This window comes from Anguilla anguilla, chromosome 9 (assembly GCF_013347855.1).
Source record: "Anguilla anguilla isolate fAngAng1 chromosome 9, fAngAng1.pri, whole genome shotgun sequence".
Classification (NCBI taxonomy): Eukaryota; Metazoa; Chordata; class Actinopteri; order Anguilliformes; family Anguillidae; genus Anguilla; species Anguilla anguilla.
The window spans coordinates 31,625,629-31,636,804 of record NC_049209.1 but is presented as its reverse complement, the minus strand read 5'-3'; the positions used below and the strand labels follow the sequence as shown (position 1 = coordinate 31,636,804).

Here is an 11,176-nt window from a genome sequence, read left to right as displayed (position 1 = left end):
TCCCCTGTCAATTTGGGGGTACCTTGTGTGCTTCTTTTCGCTTGGCAGTCCGGCACCCAGCCCAGTTGTGAAATTATTATACTGAAGGTACCCAGTTAAGGCACAGTATCAGGATCAGGGTTTGATGTCAGACTGTGGGCCTCATTGCTGCACTGAGAAGCACTGAGGCACAAGTTTTATGGTGGGATACTTGAATATTGCTGAGGGAAGAGAACACCAAGTGCAAATGACCGAGAAAATTATTTTAGAATATGACAAGGCTGCGTTGCAAAGAGAATTTTGCGAAACTATCATTTAAAAATCTATTAGCCGGACATCAGCCTCATTAAGCATTTCTGCCGCGCTTCTCGGTGCTAATAAAGTGGCTCCCCAACCCTGTCAAGCCAGTTAAATTAATCTTTTAATAAGGTTTAATATCGAGGAAACCTGCAGTACTTCAGCTTACAGAAAAGTGTGTGCAGCAAAAACCTGCTTAATGTCAGCTCTATAATCCTATCTCTGCATTAATAAACAAATAAATAACCTTCATCTGGTTAGTTCTCATTGCTTTAAAAACTTGGTTTTACATCAAGCATATACCTTACATTTCACTATACAGTATGCACTGCATACTTTATTGTCTTGGGATACACATACACGCACAATAAAATATGTATAATGATATGCTATAATATATACAGTACAGTTATCCTGACAGACACCGGACCTGGGGTGGTGATTCCTACCCGATAAGTGCATATATATCATGAGAATGGCACGGCTCGGAGTGGTTTATTCTGCTTGTACCACACCACTCGCTATAAACACATATTAAATGACAAATTTACAAAATAAATCAAGTAAAAATGATCAAGTTATGGTATGTGTACATCTGCCAAGAAATACAGCTTCTGCATTATCGAGATGCAGGAAGAAAGTGTGACCTTTCCCTGTGTATTTCTGGTGCAGCGGATAGCAGTAGAAGATCAGTGATGTGCAAACGGTCAAAAATAAAAATGGAAAGATACTTGGAATCTGCAACTAAACATTTTTGCTTAAGTTCAGCTGAAAGTAGAAACAAGGAATAGGATTTAAATATAGCTGCACGAGCTGTATAAGCAACACAAGCAACAATTTTCAAATGCAGAGCCAATGGTGGCATGCATTACCTTGAAATGTGTGCAATACCTTCAAATTTAAATAATGAAGGGCGTGCTCATTTTGTGTTTAGCACTTTTAATCCATCATTGGAAGTGATATTTTATCAGGAGAGGGGTAAAGATACCTGTGTTATATGAGCAGGCTCTGCGTTTGGTCCCAATGAGTCACACTAACCCAGGGGTGTTCAATCTTTTCAGGAAAGGGCCGGTGTGGGTGCAGGTTTTTGTTTTAGCCCGGGACAACAACACCAGATTCAGCGAATGAACTAATCATGGTTTTCAATCAAGGCCTTGATAGGTAGATTCAAGTGTCTTAGGGCGGGGCTAAAACAAATCCCTGTATCCACACCGGACACCCCAGCACTAGTTACATACAGACAAAAAAACAACTAGCCCAAAAATATATATATTTATAATCAGCAGGTGCATCCAGCAGAGACATTCTGTCATGTCTGATAATTATTTCCTTCATTAACGCAAATGACCATGCTGCTGACTCAATGGATTTATTGTGACAGTGCCACTTTCTGTTTCTTTCAATAAATCAGAGACTTGCTTTGACAAGAGACATCTTTCTTACTGCAATTGGTATTTCCAGTAGTGTGAATTTTCAGCGTTTAAATTTTATGCGGTGTGTCTAATGTAATTAGCATTGCATGCATAAAAGGAAATGTGGTGAACTTTAAACCTTGGCAAATGTAATAAGGTGGCCTTTTGGGCAAGACTAAGTAACCAGCACATTAAGGTATACGAATCAGTTAAAATTTGCACAAAACTCACCCTACACTTTGGCTGCCCAAATATAAGTGATTGCCTATGACACTTCAGGCTTCCTCGGAGTATGTCATACCACATTTCAAAAAACAAGTCTGGAAAACCTGTTTTGTTGACTTTTGCGTGCAAGAAACATCGAACATTTGTAGCCTGGTAAATTTGCTGGGAGTCTCTATGGAAAGTGAGCAATTGTCAAATACTAGAAACATGTAGTTTTTACTTTTCCAAATTCGAGGAATAGCAACAGTTCCACTTCATTTAAAACTGATTTTATAATTTAAAGTGGCTTGCTGAGCATAAGCAAATCATGGGGCATGCTCTCTAAATCAAATCAAATTAATTTAAAAATTACAACATTTAAAAAAATTCATCTGCAAAGCATTTGGTGCTGAGTTTTTTCACGTACTGCTAAAAAACACAGCTGTCATGTTTCTGTCAAGGCTCCCAATGTTCTTTTTTTACATCAATTTCTTGCTTTTTGGGAGTTCAGGCCTGTTTTTCATTTTTTATTTTTTTGCCCAATTCCACTGTAAAGCGTCTTTCTGACAGTGTCTCTGTAAAAAGCGCCAAACAAATAAAGTTGAATTGAACTGAATTGAAATGGGGAGGACAGCAGGGTAACACACAGAGACAGCATTTCGGTGCTGAAATGGAATGTGAGGCCAACCATTGCATAGTCTCTCAATGCTGAGGGTGAGGGTTGAGGGGGGGGAGGGGGGGGGGGGGTGCTGACCTGCACAGACAGCTTCCCAGCGCTGAAAGGACTTTTATTTATTAATTTTTTTCCTGGAGGCAGCAGTTTTCGGAGGAGTCTGCCTGGTCACACTGCCACGACTCAGGGTCACGTCGGGGACCGTGGCTCCGGCTACGGGCTCAGGCGGGGTGACTCACCTTGAAGACCAGTGACCTTTCAAATGCCATCTGTTCGCAAAATCCAGAGCTTCCCCGCTTGCCGCCATTTGCGGAGCAGTAAGAGAGGGGAACAGGGGGCCATTTGGTAACATTTACCTCACTGGAGAAAGAGCACACTGTAAGTTTGCAAGCACTACTATTCATGATACAATACAATGAAAATTCCCCAAGGACATGGGTCTGATTTCAGCATTGGGGGGGACTAACATTACCACCGAATACCACATTATAATATTGGAGGGGAGCATGTCCCCCCTGTCCCCCCCAGAATCTATGTCCATGAAATTCCTATTTGTGGCTGCTCATAATTCAAAAAATTGTGTGTATGTGTGTGTGTGTGTGTGTGATGCTCTCTTATTCAGTATTTCAGCATACGGTAGTGTTATAAATCATGTGTGTACGCTCAGCAGTGTGTACAGAGATTGGCTAGGACACTGAGGCAGAGACCCGGAGAGGGGAATTAATGGCTTTGTTCACTTTTGGATAGATACCAGCAACTGGTGGATCCTTGCCAGTCGGTGACTCTTGAAACTCCGTGCTCAGTGTGAGTGACAGCTACAAAGGAAAGACAAACTGTCTTTGAGACAGTTTGAAACTCCTAAATGAAAGCTATTATGGAGGAACTAATTTGGCTTTTTTTGGGCGAAGGAGAGAAAGGGAAAGAGAAAAGGTCATCTTTCATAATGTGTGAAGAGCTGTTTATTTTTTTGAAAGTTGAACTCAAATGGCCCCTGCTTTCATGTGATAGATAACGGTGGGTCTGTTGGGAAGTCGCGCTGTCAGTGGCTGAGAAATGGACTGTGTTTTTCTCCACACAGTGGATGCTGAGGTGAATCTTCATTTGTAGGCTCCTTGTATTAATACCTGTGCTGTCCTTTTCAGTTAGGATTGATTTTTCTTTATGGTGAGAAAAAAAAGAGCATGAAATGGCAGCCATTTTAAGTCTGTTTGGTTTGTTATCAGTGTCTGTATATGAGTGTTTCAGACAAGGCAATACTCTTGCCTGGTTCTGAGCTTCTTTGTATTACATTACCTTTTACTTTACCTGGAGGAGGTTATGCAATAAAATCCATCTGTCTATTTGTTCGTCAATCCATAACAGACATTTATGGAAAATTAATGTTCAGATTATAATAATATTTGCTGTGCACTTTCATGCTCCCAACAGTCCAAATCAATTCATTTTTGTGGCCCCATGACTTTTCTGTTAGTCCCACCATCTTGCCAAACTTTCATATATCTCGAAATGTATTGGCTGGGCTACCATGAAATTTTGTGGTGTGCATTCACGTTCCCAAGAGGATGAGACCTATTGATTTAGTGACTCCATGACCTTTCCTCTAGCGACACCATCAGGCCAAATATATCTCAAAAAGTAATGACTGGAATGCCAAGTCATGTGTTGTGCACATTCAAGCGATTGTTGTGCCTTAGCAGAGGTCTGCACTTGACTGAGTGCCTTCTTTCTAGTGTTTGTTTGCATTGCTTTGTTATTTGTGCTCGTGTGCATGTGGTATAGACCATGCAGATCCCATTGGCTAGAACTCAAGCTCTTTCTGTTACGTTATCATGTTAAATAGTAAGAGTTCATAATATCATGAAGTTGGACAGAAACAAAGAACACGAAGCGACAGCATCACGTTCAGTTATATCCCGTCCAGAAATGAGATGATGTGACTGTGACAGAGGTGGCGGTGGTGCACGTCTTTAAAAGCTCTCGCTCTCACGCAAGCATTCGCCCCTGCTGCGAGATTCCTCATTCTGCACTGGCATGGCATGAATTCACATCCCATATTTTGTACGAGCGCAAAAGCAAAAGTGCTGCTTGGCTGGATCATACCCAGCGTGTTAGTCACAGCTTCCTCACACACCATCACTAGGTGACAGTAAAATAAACACAAGGCTCCCAGTCCTCTAGGACCTTCCTAAGCCCACCAATACTTTGCTTTATGTTTTCTAGTTCCTTGCTTATTTGGTCTTTCCACATAATGGACACACACACACACACACACACACACACACACACACACACACACACCAACTACATAACAAAAGCTTGTTCCTTGCTGTTTTTCTACAAAGATAGGAAGCAGAACAGCCTTCAGTGGAGGAGTTTATTTATGGATCAATCAATCTCACATAAACACTTCCTGCTCAGTATGCAGAGTCCAGATGCAATCAATCTTTACTGTCCCACTCTTGACCAATTGGTTTTATAGCAGCATTAATACACATTTGACCCCAAAAGGTTTAGGCTGGCCAAGAGAGAGAAATACTTCTTTTTTCATTTGAATAAATTAAGTAAATAAAAAATGTAATGTAAGTAAAAGGCCCTATATTCGCAGTCAAGGTACAATTGTCAAACTCTAGCAGTAACTCATAACAGTGGCAAATTAAGGCATGTAGGCCTACTAAAAGTGGTTTATATACTGTACTACTTTGTCTTGAGCTTTTTTAATAGTCTACAGTACTTGACTGCTTAAGCTGCACAATCCTGTCCATTGAAGGCTTCCACAGGGACCACGTGGCCTAATGGATAAGGCGTCTGACTTCGGATCAGAAGATTGAGGGTTCGAGTCCCTTCGTGGTTGCTTAGAAAGACACCTTTAGGTTTTCAACTTCTTTCTTAGTGTAATGGGTAAGCAGCTGGTCCTGTAGCCTAAAGGTCACAGTGGGGCACTGCCATTGTACCCTTGAGTAATGTATGAGCACTTAACCTGCATTGCTTCTGTATATATCCAGCTGTATAAATCAATGCTATGTAAAAAGTTGTTTAAGTTGCTCTGGATAAGAGTATCTGCTAAATGCCTGTAGTGTTTCAACACTATTGCTGAAGAATATAGTTTGGAAAAATACAACAGGCTAGTGCTGTATGATCAGTTTTCTGCCCCAAATGTTCAATGGTCATATGTCTGCATTGGTAACAGAGCTAGCATTGCAAGATGCACTGGAGTTAAAGGTGGTTGAGTGGGTTAAAACTGCAAAGACATTATTAGACACCAAACTTGTACAGCGCTAAAAGCTTTTTATTTTGACACACCTCCTAATGCACTGCCCAACACACTTTGACATCATGCACAAACAGGTTTATCACCACCAAAAAAACTATCAACCAGGACAGAGGTAATAAAAAATGTGTGCTTGCACAGGAAGAAATTAGAATTTACGCTCACACCCAGGCACATTTACATTACCACACTGACACCAAAAATAGGGCCCTACATCTTTATAGTGTGACTTAATTAACACTTGGGTCTTTAAGCAGGAAACATCCCATCTATATTGCACCTTAAAAGCATGCAAATATAAATTGTGGGATCATTAAAAACCATTTTATGGAATTTAATGACAGTTGAAATGAACTAATTAACAAATCTGTCTTTGGTTATGACTCTGCATGCTGGAATGTTCTAAAATGAGCTTTAACCAATTGCTGGGCGCTGAAGGTTAGAAATGTACAGTGGGTTCTGCTTTCTCTGCTGAGAAGACGTCAAATATTACACCCTCAGGGGTCTCTGCCAGTGAAACCCCACCCCATATTTTAAATTCACCTGTGTGATTTTAATTCATGGCTGAGCTTGTTGGAGCAGTGCTGAAGACCCAATCCTCTACCACCTTGCTGTTGTTTTAATCTCGACAACTCGACTTGCACAGATAACGGCTTTCTGATGGATTTGTCAGCCAGATTGGCGTGAATGTGTCATATTACAAACTAGTCTAAGTCATTTTATCATGGTGATTGGATAAAACATAGGGCCACCGGTTTGTCTCCCCTTGTTTTCTCACATTGTGGTTCAGTCCTCCGCCTGTAAGAGGTCACGGTAACCTTTGTCAAGCCCCTTCTCAAACAATTATCCAATTTGCACCACCTCAATAATCTAAGTTGATAATGTAATTGTCACTAATTAGGCACAGATGATGATTGACAGCGATGTGTACTGTTCAAGCAACACTCAGGTGTTAAATTCAGTTCAATTATTTACTTCCGTAGACATAAATGTTGTACTGGTGCATGATGGGTTTTGTTAGAAGCAGTGCGAAATGCCCACATTTAAAATGAGAGCAGTTGCATAACACGGGCATATTTATTAACAAAAATATAATAAATAAAAATAATAAAAAATATAAATTCATGATTCAACTAGTTAATTAATCTTGGTCTTCAATAAAGACTTTAAGTAAAATGGGATGTTTTAGTGCTAGGCTAAAATAAAAATCTGCAGCCATACCAGCCCCTTTCAGATAAAATTGGACAGCCTGGCTTTATATGGATGTATTCTCCTTTTTACTGCTGGGATACGCAATCCTGGCCCCGGAGAGCCACAGAGTTTGTCGGTTTTTGTTTTGCCATTAAGATCAGCAAGCGATTCAGGCCCAAGAAACCAGGTGACCTGAGTTAACTGTGTAATCAGCTGCTTTAATTGCTCAATTTCTGTCCTGCTCAAGCTCTGCGTAACAACGAAAGCCAGCAGACCCCGAGGCCCGCTATGACCAGGAGGACCACCGACTCAAAGGCTACATTTTTGTTTGGTTACTGATATGAAAGTGAACAACAACAACCACACTGCCACGGCCATATTGGCATCTACAATGGACACAAAACAAGACATAATAATTCACATAATAAATGATGCATTTATTATGTAGCCTGTTTATTATGTATTTTATTGTAGCCAGAGGAAATGCTGAAATTCTTTGTCATGGATATGCTTTATGTTCCACTTATTATCCCACACATTATTATTATTATTATTATTATTATTATTATTATTATTATGTAATGGTTATGACCCACAGGGAAACTATGATTAAGAATCTCACTAAATTTCCCCAAATTTCCCCCTCTCCCATATTGCTTGCTTAATATAGAACACAGCCAAGGTTGCTAGACTAGAAAGATGTACCCAATAGCAGGGGAACTTTAAAAAAATCATAGGGTAAGTTTTACCAAAAAAATGTATGGGAGTCAATGACATATTGTGTTTTTTAAAATGAGGCATGGGGGAGAAGTTTGGAAGTTTTGGCAGTCAATTTGAGTTTTTTAGGGGAAATGCATTCAGGCATCTGACAACATTTCACACAGCTAGCCAAGCTGCACGCAGCTAGCTGATTTATTCACTTTTTTTCATTCAAGATGGGGTGAAATTATCTGAAGTGGGAGTTGAGTGGGAGTGGGAGTTGTGTTCAGAGGTAATTCAAAACATGTTTCCTTTCTTTGCTTTCCTTGAGGATATTACATTGTTACTGACGACTCAACTTTAAGGCTATTTATTTGGCAAGCTTTTGAGAGTGGTGGCAAAAGTGGAACAGTTTTAAAGGTGAGTTAAAGGATAACACTGGTAATTTCATTTTTTTAGTATTGTCTACATATCGTTTGAAAATATCGAAACCTAAAATGTTTCTGTCCAACTTTCAGTACTTTTTGAGAATGTCCTTCCCCATTTAGTGCACAACCAGGAAAGCCATTCATTTCAGTTGTGTGATGAAATGATTAAACACAGCTCAGAAAGACACATTTTCATTTTCTTGTGATTTTTCATCTTCAATTTGAAAATTTGTCATCATATACGACTGCAAAATTGTGGCAAATATGGAACAGCATAGCAGACAGATGAACGAAAATGGGTACCGTTGCCTGTTAATTGTTTTAAATGCAATTCAATTCAATTTTATTTGTATAGTGCTTTTTACAGAGAACTGTCACCTCATCTGCATGACACACATGAACAATTCTCTCCTAAAATAGATTTAATTCCATGATCCCAGCTGAGGGTTGTTATGATCATATGTTTTCTGCTATCGCTATTTGTTGTTTACTGCTGCTTGTTATGCAAAGGCACCAAGGGCTTATGATGTAGTGTACAGTACAATCCCCTTACCAGATCGGCACGTGCACACACACACATGCACATGCACATGCACATACACACACTCACAAACACACAGACACACACACACATACACACACACATGCTCATGTGTGTGTACAGTGCAACCCCACTCCCATACACACATATATGTACAGACACACAAACACACACACGCAGTGGTCCTAAAGGTAACATTCCCTCCCCTTCTCCACTGGAAATGGAAGCTGGTTCAGCTTACAGGAAGTAAGGGCCTGATACAAGGCAGACACCATAACCTGTACAGAAAGACTGGCTTCTCTGCTTATTACAAACAAGAACAGCAGAACAATAAAGGTAGAGAAAGAACCAGAAAACAAAAAAAAATAATAATAAAATGAGTCAGCGAGCTGCCGTGGGGAGCATACATGATAAAGAGCTGGGATATGGGATCTTAAGTGTGTTCCTAAATGTTGCTTTTTTATTTTTTTTTATTTTTTTTATTGTATCAAGACACATCTAATAGCTGCTTTCTTCTCTTCCAGAGAAGACAGGGCTGTGTTTCTTTTTTGTGTGAGACAGGCACATTAATGTGGCAGATATTTCGCAAAGTGCTTTCTGTCATATAATTACATTGTTTATTCGCTTTAGAAGGTGCCCCTTATCCGGAGTGACACGCATTTCCATACATATTACCCACTCTCAGAGCACAATATTTGCAGGAACTATACAAGTAAAGAGCCTGTTAAAATATGCTACAGCGGGGCAGCAATTGGGATTTGAACCTGCTGTGCTTACAAGGTCAGCTAGCTGACTGCTGTTAGCTCCAGTCTATACATGTTAGCATTCACTAAAAGCCACTTTCACTTTTCGCCGTGCGATTATGGCTCCTCTGTCATCAACTGCACATTTGAGACGTTTCTGTCTCTGCAGAGATTTATGAGCTGTTCCCTGTCCACCATTTACTGTGTGCTATGGTATGTGTTCTTACTGTACATATCAGCATTAAATTCTGTGTGGGAAAATGAAGAATCATTGGCTTTATATTTTATATATTCTGTTTTTTGCAAAGGTTAATTTTTGCAAGAGTCCTATGATGTCTGCCCCGCAAAGACAAGAAATAGATGGCAGTTATTTTCCCAACATATTATAATATGGACAGTTACATGCAGCTGTTTTTGAATAAATAAAGACTTATTGCTTTTCAGGGATTTGTGGGTTACTGTTGGTCTAGTTTTCATGATTGCCTGGTTAATCAGCTTTATTTACTTCATGAATGCTGCATCACAAAAATGGTTTAGTGTTCTGATATGATGAAAATATATTGCACATGTAGTATGTGTTTTAAAATGTTTGTCTATACATGTAAGCATGAGTAAAAGATTGTCAGTGGTTGATTTGATTTTTTGTTTTGGAACCCATAAATTATACTACAGAGTGTCTACAGTTGGTTTAATTTTAAAGCATATTCACTTTGTTGTGGACATTTTACAGGGCCAATTTTAATATAAAGTTTCACAGAGTGGGAGTGCTGATCTAGGATACAGTTTCCCTGGTCCCTGTTCTAACCCTGTCCATTATTAGATAAAATACAAAACTGATCCTAGATGAGCGCTTCTGGGATGCTTTATAGATACACAATCAGGTCTTTGAGATGCTTTATGAATACACAACCAGGTCTCACAAAGTCACTGACAAAATATGAGGAGACTGTTTGAGATTCAGTTGAAAACATGCTGACCAGGCCCTCAAGGTTTCAACACGGTTTCCTAGGTACACCAAGGCCAGGATTCAATCAAAACTGTTCTTAACTGTGACTTAAATTACAAGAAAGTGTAACCAGTACAAATACTTTTTTTGCACAAGGTTAGAAACCAGAGGCATTGATTAAATCCACCCTCCCATCAGCAGTGCTGATTGAAACAGGATAATGGCAATAAATGATACATTTCTAATCTTCCCAAATGCCAAGCATAATGTGTTAATTTTCTTGACGCATACAAGATTACCCTCAATTTGTACCCATTAAAACACTCCTCAAAGAGATACGTATTGACAAAAGCCTGACCATCAATAACCAGCTGAGAGTGTCAGGACTGAGATAGTTATCTGCAGTAATAGCTGTTACTTTGTGAGCATCGGTGTTGTTTGGGTTGAAAAACCACTAAGGATAGCCAAAGCCTTCATGGTTCTTAGCACACTAAATCTTCCAGGAGAGAAAAATGGCAAAAATGAGGGGGAAAATGAGTGATACATATTTACACCTGTATGATTATGATGTTTCTGATATGTTTATTGAAAATAATAACAGAAATGAGATGAGCAGACCTGAATGGTAGGCACTTTTGGCTACAAGTTAGGGTTAGGGTTTTCGAGCCAAATTAGGGTTGAAATGAAAACATACAGGATGGTAGATCTCCAGGACCAGGACTGGGCAGCCCTGCTGTAGGGTCTTTGCTCTATGACATTACATCATTGGCAAACTGAGACATTTGTGTTGAACAT

At 39.6% G+C, this 11,176-nt stretch overlaps 1 non-coding gene across 1 annotated transcript; it reads left to right on the top strand.

Annotated features, from left to right (window-relative positions):
• The first annotated feature begins 5,343 nt into the window (after positions 1-5,343).
• trnar-ucg lies at positions 5,344-5,416 on the top strand. Its single transcript has one exon. It is a non-coding gene; the product is annotated as a tRNA-Arg (tRNA).
• Positions 5,417-11,176: the final 5,760 nt, after the last annotated feature.